The sequence below is a fragment of the Oxyura jamaicensis genome, chromosome 26 (genome assembly GCF_011077185.1).
Source record: "Oxyura jamaicensis isolate SHBP4307 breed ruddy duck chromosome 26, BPBGC_Ojam_1.0, whole genome shotgun sequence".
Classification (NCBI taxonomy): Eukaryota; Metazoa; Chordata; class Aves; order Anseriformes; family Anatidae; genus Oxyura; species Oxyura jamaicensis.
The window spans coordinates 5,261,706-5,271,593 of record NC_048918.1 but is presented as its reverse complement, the minus strand read 5'-3'; positions in this window follow the sequence as shown (position 1 = coordinate 5,271,593).

The following is a 9,888-nucleotide window of genomic DNA, read 5'->3' as shown; positions in this document are numbered from 1 at the left end:
ATGGTTACACATCTAATTTATCCACATTAGAGTTTAATTTCCTGCTAATAAGGTATTTAAGCCTTCAAGAAAGCAGCTTGTGGTCTTTGTAGATGTTTTAATTTTTATGTATTATGTAAAAAGTAAGTACATTTTCAAAATGGGCGCTTACTGGAGATTTTCAAGAAATATTCAGGTTATTAAAATACTCAGTGTACTGCTCCTCTCCATTTCCCAGCATGCTTGATCTCTGGATGCTTGGTGTATCCGAATTTCCATGTAGTTTCCTTTCTTTGGCAGTGGGAAGCAGTTCCTCTTGTTGCTGATTCATCTCCATGTCTCTTGTGCTTCACTCCACTGAAATCTGGTTAGGTATGAGACAGACTCCGGTGGAATGAAGGACAACAGAAGCCATGGATCGTCCTTATTTCACTTGGAAAATGCAGGCAAGCTCATCGCGTGTTAATACACATCTTAGGGAAGTACAGCTGGTGCATCTGCAATGTTCAAGTTCTATGTAGGAGGTGTGAAACTGTCTACAGTCCATGCTCATGGGAATGTAAGAGCCTGAAACCTTTGTTTGCTCACTGATTGTTTCCTCTTTTTCTCTTTTCATTCATTTTAACTTTATCCTGTAACAAGTTGCCAGGTATGATTTATAATGTTAACTGTGGGAAAAATTTACCAATGGATATGGCAATTCTTCATCTCTTGAAGGTCTCAAACTACTGAAAGCTTCTCCAGATGATATTGTGTAGCTCTACTGATGGAGAATTGACGGTTTTTAAGAGGGGGGTTCAACAGGATAATGTTCATTGTCCCTTCTGGCCTTAAACCTCCAAATCTACAAAATCCAAATAATGCAGATAGACAATTTTCTTCTACATGCCTGGCCGTATCTGCAATACCGAGCCTGTGTTAAGCTACTTCTTTCCTTTAGCCTAGGCAGGGGAGAAATAATCTTTCTTATGAACAGCCTCACATGATCCGGTAATTGGAGTTGGGTGCTGGAGGCTTCTTGTAATGCGTGGGCAGACAGAACAGGGAAAACACTGCCTGTCCCAGCGAGGTAGTGCCAACCTACTACTGCTCTTGCACACACCTTAGTGCATCTGTGAATTTATACTATGGGGGTGCCAGAAGCACTATGAAGATTCAAAGCCCTAAGCTAAGCACTGTCCAAACCCTCCAGAAGACATGTATCTTCTTCCAAAGAACTTCCTATCTGTGAAACAAAGAAAAAACACTGTTACAAATATACCAAGTGCCTCTAATATACTAAGTGGACTCCAAGAGCCTGGTGAAATGCAGGGTCCAGTTCTGACTAGCAGCAGGCTTTGGTAATCCCAGGCACTTGAATAACTTAGGAAAATTTCAAATTTAATTTGCTTAAACATTGCAGCTTAAGAAAAGATTGGTTGGGATGCAAAAACTTGAAGATAAACTGCAATGCTTGGCTGCACTTAAAGAAAAAAAAAAAAAAGGAACCCACTATGGAGGTGCTGATAGAGGATTTAACAGAACAAATGGCTTAGGGTGTTTCTCTCACTTTTTCTTTTCCTTTTAAACATAAACCTGCTGTCTGCTGCTGCACTGAGGCCTCTCCCTTTGCTTTGTCAAGACATGTTAAAAGCTTTTGGATAAGTCCTGGGAAAGAGTGGCCTAGGCAGGAACTCATCAACTGAAATTCCTCTATGCAATCCTGGCTTATTTGAAATGCCTTTTATCAGGCAAGTTGCAACGGGCTTTAGTGCCATAAATGCCTAATGCACAGCTTCCAGCTATTAACCACTTGGTGCCTGGAATCCACTTTTCTTTTCTCTTGAAGGCATTCTGGCAACAGCTGCAAATCTGGCTTTGGCTTTCTTTGGGAACCGCTCAGATTGTGAAGTAAAGGTGCATATCAACAAAGCCCTACATAAAAACATGGTAATAAAAACCTGAAATACAAGCTCGAGAGGCCTGTGTCTGACTTACTACCCCTCAATCTTGAATAACTAATTTAAACTACATTAAAGGTGAACAGTGTTGGCTATTTTTTTTTTTTTTTAGCTTTTTTAATTAGACACCACTAGGTCTTTGCCTCTCCTTGGGGAGAAGTCTTGGGAGTCAGGCTGCAGTCTGCTGCAGAGATCTCCTACCTGGGCAGCTGCTACAATCCACTGCATCCTCACAAGTGGCAGACCTTTAAAGGTCAGATAAAATGTAGTGGACTTTTCTGAACTTTAATGTGAGCAAACGTTTCTATATTTCTCTGTCTACAGGAGGACTAAGGGATGCACTGACCAAAGTTTGTAGCATTTCTGTTGTATTAAAAGGACTTTGCATTAGGCCCTTGATTACAAGCCCTTGAATTTTTCAGTCCATTACCCTTCATGCTCCCCAAAGCGCCCGTAACTGGGATTCCTGTTTAAAAATGTATATGAGAACCTGTTTCACTGTAACATAAGCTTGCATTTAAAATTAGCATCAGTGAAACTACTCTCTGAAGCTGAGCTGCAACCAAGTGTGACTTGCCAAAGCAATGCATTGCTACCGCTACCTGATTCAGTGATGTCTGAAAATGACATTTGTCCCGGCCTTTTCTAGAAAACGTGCTCAAAGCATGGTCTGTTCATTCTGGGTTTTCCATTGTTCTTTTTCACTCTGGTGTTGCTCCACACTTTTCCAAAGCCTTTGTTTAAAATTAGCTGCTATTGGTTTTTAGAGGTAAAACAGCTTTATATTCTCTTAATTTTGGGCCCGTTTTACAACACAGTTATTTAAAGGTGGTGAGCCGTGCAATTGTGTGTTGCTCATTGGTGAGAAACCCGTTCTTACAGCAGTAGCTGAAGTCATTTACAAAGCTCTGGTTCCGTTTTAAGTGATGGAGAAGGCCTTTGGACTCTTCTCTTTTGCTAGCACACAGCAGCCAGAGGAAAGTAGATGTGCACAGCAGGGGAAGAGGCAACCTCAGGCCACTGGCTCCTCTGATCCCAGAGAGAAGCTCTGCCTGCTCAGGAGAGCACTCAACTACCCTAATGCTTCAGCATCCCTAAAGCCACATGGCAGTATAGGAATTCAGGACTTCAGAGAACTTTGCAAACAGTGTTGAGCTCATGTTTGTTTAAACTTTTCTAGGGAAAAATAACAGATTCACATTCTCAATAAGTTCTCCAATAGATAAGAAACCATTTTCAAGTGGTTTGCACAGAAAATTTTGAGTGAGAATCAACTCATTGAAACTAATCTAAGCTTTTATACACGGCAGACCAAACCTGTTAATCGTTGCACCAATATAAATCCCGAGCAACTCCGTGGGTTTTAATGGAATTACATGGCTCCTAATGAGCAGCAGTGCACTAAGGATTCTTAGGGGAGCTCTCAATGCATCATCAACTGATGCTTTGAATAAGTTAGCTATTAATTGCAACAACTTAAAACACCAGTAAGAAGCACTTGAGATGTTTGCAATTTTCCCTCTTTAAGCCTATTTCTTGGCCTCAGCTTCCAGACAGCAAAGGGCAGCGGCTCTGGTGATGGTACTGAACAAGCAGTAAGTATCTCTGCTGCAAGAACAGGACCGATACCGCTGGCTGCAGCCGTCTGCATCCTCCTCGTGCTGCAGCCTTCCAGAGAAACCCCGGCCATGCGCAAAGCCTCCCAGCCACGCCGCTCCCCCAGCTCCGAGCTTGGTATGCTGCGTGTGCCCCGCTGTGCACTCACCTGTCTCGTTAACTAGGCACAACTCCCGTCTGGCACCTGCTTTACTGAGCCCTTCAGCCGAAATAAAAAAACTTGCAAGGAAAGAGGGCTATGGAGACAGGGAACTGAAATAAAACAGCTGGTAAATAGATACTGTCAGTGGCTATGGTTTTCTTCGTTTTCTTCCTTCTGTTGCGCAGAATCCCAGGGGAAGTGGAACAAACGGGAGGAAAGGAAAGCTCCCTCGTTGGGTGCACCAGGCTGGCTTGTCCCAGTGGCAGGCAGCGAGCGGGAAGGTGCAGGAAGGAGGCTTTGGGTGAGGGGGCACGCGGTAGGAAGAGGAGCGGAGAGCAGAGGAGAGGCACCAAAAAAAAAGCGCAAGGGAGGGAAAAAAAATCTTTAAAAAGCGCTGGAGCGGGCGAGGGGAAGTTCTGCCCACTTAAGGTGGTGTCCCCAGGTGCAGTCTTTATTTGCGCGCCTGCTCTGGGGGCTCCGCGCTCCCGCGGGCGCAGCCAATGGAGAGGGTGCGGCGGCCGCGGCTCCTCCCCGCGCTCAGCGCCCGCGGCCTCCTCCTGCGTGGCCTCCCTGCCTCCCTGCTTGCCTCCTTCCCTCCTGAGCGGCCTCCTTGACTCCCTGCCTCCTTCCCTCCTGCATGGCCTCCCTCTGTGCAGGGGCCGGCTGGGTGCGCGCCTTCCCCCAAGAGCGTCACCTTGGCAAAAAGCACGGAGCAGCCTCAAAGGAGGCAGCTGCGCTGCTTTTGCATCTCCAAAGCGAAGGTTTCAAGGTGTCTTTTGCCCTTAACAGGCTGAAAAAAAACCACAAACCATTTGTACTGCAACAGACCGGTTTGAAAGGAAGCATTCATATTCTCCTCAGATCACACTGCCTACTTCTTGTACTTGCTTTCAGCATAGCAGACGCTTCATTTTGGTTTTCCAGAGCTTGCTAAGGACCTGGAAAGCTTGTTGCAGAGCTGGCTCAGGAGCATGCAGCTCGTGAGATTGAGGTCACAGCACCATCTCTAAGCTATGGAGCAGGGCTTCTTTGTGTAAAGAGTTTGGCTACAGGAACTTGGGGACATCTGGGCATGTCTTTCAGAGTGCTTCAGTGCATTCATCTCAATTCTAGCTCTAAAGGGAATCCATTTAAAAGGAGATCCAAGTTAACTTGTGTATTTTGCAGATCTCTTGAGTCTCTTCCTTATTTCTAAACTTTCATCCTTGACTTCCTTACACGGGGTCCAACTGACCCATGCAGTTCCTCTTGCTCTAACCGGTCAGTCAGTCTTCAGTTTGGAAACTGCAGCCAGCACTGGGTTTCTCTTCCCTGAGGGTTTGGGGCCCCACACTTTCAACCACGTTTTGGGCTTTGGTGATATCCCCAGTGGGTGCTTGTGGTGCTGAGCAGGCACTGCGCTCCTGGGGCAGGGTCTGGCCTTCAGCCTCCCAAGCCATTGCTGTGGAAGTGCGCTGCAGGCCTGGCTCGCAGTGTCCATGCTTAATATTTTGCAAAAATATTCTGGAAGGCAAATTTCTTCTGGATTTTTAAGTCTCCCAATCTACAGAAGTAATTTCAGTAAGCTTGCCATTTTAACAGCAGTGAGTAGGTAACTGAGTAAACATTACAAAAAATCCTCTCTATTTCTTTTTATAGTGCTACAGGACCATTCCTCCATGCTGCTTCTCACATAAAGACTGCTTCGTTTGATTGTTTATTGGGTAAGCTGGAGATTCAGAATTCAAGCTGCTTTGGTTAGGACACAGGTCGCAAGGTTTGTCTTTAATTCTGATTGTGCTGAATTGCAAGTAGCAGCAGTATCCATCACGACTACTCACAATTATAAATAAAATGCTTGGATTTTTGCTACACGTATTTTAAATGTCATGTTGAACATGTCGGCCTATAAATGTGTGTGCTGGAGTGCTTCTCCAGAAAAGGAAGCCAAGGTTTTTCATACGTGAAATATGCACTGTAGATTATCACTATTGGGGTTATTTGTTCATGCTTATTGTGCTTATTGCTAGCTTTTATTTTCTTAGGGCTCTGTGAAACAATAAGCCAAATGCTTATTTGTAAAACTCAGAGTTTTACGCGGCTGCGCAGTTTGAAGCTAGGGCAGTAGTTCTCCTGGATACAAATCAGACCTTTATTTGCTACTGTAAAACAATAAAAATCTTCGCAATTTACAACTATTACTGTGAAGGACGGGTATGGTGGGACTGGCTGTGGTGCGGATAGCTCGGTAAGAACATGACGCTGTTCCGTGGTACCCGCTCCTTTCAACTGTTGGTTGCCTTAAGCTCTAAGCATGTACCCGTTAGGTGGAAAAAGTTGCCAACACATCATAAAACTGCTGCTGCAAGCTCTCAAGCCTTGCTGATGGAAATATGTCAGGGGATGAAGGCTCTTCCCTGCAGTATCTGAAAGGCGCGTTCCACCACTGGATGGCTTCCGAGGAGGAAACCTGTGTGGTCTTGAAGGCTTGTCAGCTTTGACCTCTAAATTTGTCCAATAAATGAAATCAAATTATTTACTTGATCTGCAGGTCTGAGACATCAAACACAGCAGAAGAAAGCTCAGGGCCACATCTCTTGAAATTGCCTACTGTAAATTCAGTCCACAAGCAGGCAGAGAATAATTACGTGATGTTTTTCTCCCTTCGTCTCCAAAGTTTATTTATGATTGGTGAAAAACTGCTCTGTAAAGCAACTGCTTACCTAGGAGTAAAGATTAAATAGAGCCATCAGTCTCTGCATTCTTAATATTTCCTATCTCTGAAAAATGAACCAGAGGGTAACGTTGTTCACTTCTATTTTGCATCCTTTCTGTGACTGCTGTGCCGCAGTGTAACCGGCCTGCCTGCACCCTTTCTCCCTGCAGCACTTATCCTCCTTCATGCGTAAAGGGAAACAGTCTCGTAACCTTTCTGAAGTGAGGCCAAAAAATTTGTGTTTGATCATAGGGAGCCGTCATCTCCACTCTGTTCTCCTGCAGCCTGCTCTGACCGGACCTGTGGGGGTCCCTGGGGAGCGCTGCCGGCGGGTCTGTGGGAGCACAGCTTGGTCGTTATCAGTGCCGGGATGAGCGCGTGCGTTCAGTCAATCCATTTCTTCTACTGCTCTTCACAAGATGGGCATGTGCCAAAGCTTATTGCTCTGAATAGAGAGAAATGCTAGCTGCAAAGTTAGGACTGAAGGCTGTAAGAGAGGTCTTTGTGCTCCAGAACAATAGCACAAAGGCAAGGCTGAGATTCCTCAGGTTTCTTTGAGGCTTATTTGAGTACCATCACCTAACACATGTTTGAGACTACAGCTCTATCATTTGAGTTGCCTGTTAGTGTTATTTCTTTTTAAACCCAGCTTCACAGGCACTTTTGCTTTCTACTGCTAGCTCTTCACAGGTTTGTGTTCTTTGCAATGCGGCAGTACAGGAACACGTGGCGTTCCACTATTCCACAACCTGCTCAGCTGAGTTCTGTCCTTCACTGGCACGCAGACATCTTGGCGGTGTCACAGGTCACCCATAGCGACTTTAAGACTGCACGTCCTGGCAATTGTAAGGAAGAAGGCAAAGCGTGCTGAAATGCTTCCAGGACGCTTGTCCTGATGAATCACTTCTACGCTAAATGGCGTTAGACCTGCAATGGTTTGATATCGCCAAGACTTCAGTTGTGCTCCTCGTTTAACAAGACATCCGTACAGAGGTCAAGCAATAGGTGACAGGTTCCGGTAATTTTATTTTAAATATTTGCAACCATAATTGCTTATTTGCAATTTGCAGAGGAAAGAAAACTGATTGCACCAACCTCTCTTGTCATCTTCACCCCATCCCCAGGCTCCACGCAAGTTTACATTCTCCCTTTCACTTCCAAATTTAAAAGAAAACACTGCCTCTATTCTCTTCCCATTCCCCCTTCGGCAATGGGAGTTGGCATTAGGTTACACACCTGGTTCTGCAGCTTAGTTAAGTATCTGGCTCTTCCACATTAATACATTTGGCTTTTTTTCTTCCTTTAGAGGCATCCGATTTAACTGTAACGTGTGTCCATGGCAGTCCCGTGCATCTTTTCTGAGAATTCAGTGTTAATGAGACTGCAGCAGAACACGAAGGTGCCCAGCTTCTCATCCCTGGGATGTCCAGGGAGCAGGACTTCTTCATGCTCAGACTCTCAGCTTCTGGCCACAGGAATTGTATGGCAAAGCAAGCTGTTAGGACTTGAGGATCTTTTAGCCTCTTTTAGTTGTTTTCCCTTTGTTCTGCTCTTTCATCACTAAAGAAATAAGCAGAAAAAAAGGTGGAAAATAGAGAAAAGGAGGAAGAAAACCATTGGGGGGGGTGGATTTGATTCTGTCTTTGCAACTTGGAACATCTCTGTGAAAATACTTGCTTCTTTAAAAGAAGGAAGTTTCTGAGAAAAAAATATTTGCCTTTTTTTTTTTTTTTTTCTTTTGTGCAGCTTTATTTAGTTGCTTCAGAAGGCATCATTCACTTCAGACCCCGCCGAAAATAGCCAGCAAGCTGTAACCTGCTCTCTTGCTGTTGCTTCTAGGGGCTGTGCCCGTGTTTCAACAGAGCACTCTGGGTTTATAAAAGGATGCTGGTGACACATTGCATTAGCTCTGTGTTTTCCACGAGTCTTAATGGGATGACAAACTAAGGCTGAGTTTAAGAGCATGCCTGGGGGTGCTGAGACACCGGAAAGGATCTTTTTGCTCCTGCAAAAAATTGGAAAGCTCACTGTTTCTTCCATAGCATTTTTTAAATGATGTTTCAAGCTTGCACATTCACAGAAGTATGAAATATTCGCCAGCCCAGCCCTGACATGTTAAACCAAGAAAATGAAGGAAGCCCAGCCTTTAAGGGTAGATGAGCTGGTCTTTTGAGCTGGTCTTTTCTGCTGTTTCAGTAACTGGAAGAATAAGTGTTGATGCAATGCACATTTCTGTTGGTGACAAAGTGACTTTTGACAGGAACAACTAGGAAAAGTACATAAATTTGAGCATGAAAATGCCAATGTAAATGGCTTTTCGTTGCCGCAGTTAGCAGGATGCAGTTGCATTGGTGAAGTGAGGTGGTGTGGACACGGAGCTGCTTCAGAAGACAACAAGGCACCTTTGTGCCAACAGATCTTCTCTTGCTAGATCATGTGCTGCGGTCTGCTTATTCCTGTGCTCGCATGGTGGTACGAGGTCCATAGCAAAGCACCGTGGTGGTGCTGGCTCCCGCCACTGCTGCGAGCACCTCTGGGGAGAGAGGGGAGGAGACTCGGCAGCTGCTGCCCTGTCTCCGCTGAGGCTTCCCAAAGGGGCTGTCATAAGGGAAGGGCTTAAATAACCTTCAAAGAAAATAATTAAAGATTGATTATACCATAATTGTTAAACAGTGTCCCAAGGCTCTGAAGGTAGCAGACCTTTCTTTTCTTCTCTGCGTTTGAAGATAAGAAAGAATGACCCTGCTTTAATTATTGGAAGGTTGCTTGCATTTTCTTTGTCTAAAAGGAGCCCAAACCTGAAATTTATCGTGATGCATGAATTTCCACTTTAGAACATAACTAAGTGCTGTTAAAATTTTGCTTGTCTTTAGGGCTGGATTTCAAAATAGCAGCATTAGAAGATGGATAAAATACAGGCTGTCGATGTCTCTCATTGATTGCTTTCAGTTCTGCAACAGTACACCGCTACCCAGCCCGTGCTTGTGAGTAACCCTAAAAGCCAAACAGCTTTGTGCGTGATGCAACAGATCAGTGCGTGGGACAACTTTAATGAGTCACGTTTTAATAATCAGTCAGATCAGCAGTCTTAAAAATGTTTTGGCTGGGGTGACCAACTCAGGCTCGTTGGTCTCAGTGCCTTTGAGCATTGAAGTCCATCTCAAACCATAGTGAACAAAGCTATTTGTACCAAGCTCCACATTCCAGGCCGGTGTGCTCCAGAACTTAGACAAAACAGGGACTGTGCTCACAGGTTGCTTCACAATTAAAGCTCTCTGTGCACACTTGGGTCTGCACGCTTCATTTGATAGCAAGAAGGCAGAATGCTTCATCCTACTGACAAGACTAAGGCAGCAAGAATTTAAAAATAAACCTTTTAAGCTGATATATGAGGCCCAAAGCCACCAAAGCACTGCTCGGGAGTGTGCTTTCCAGCTTGGTGATTTGAGGGGAGGGGGAAGCAAGAGAAAAGAGAAGAATCTTGGCATCTACCCTCATAGGGAATGAACTTTTAA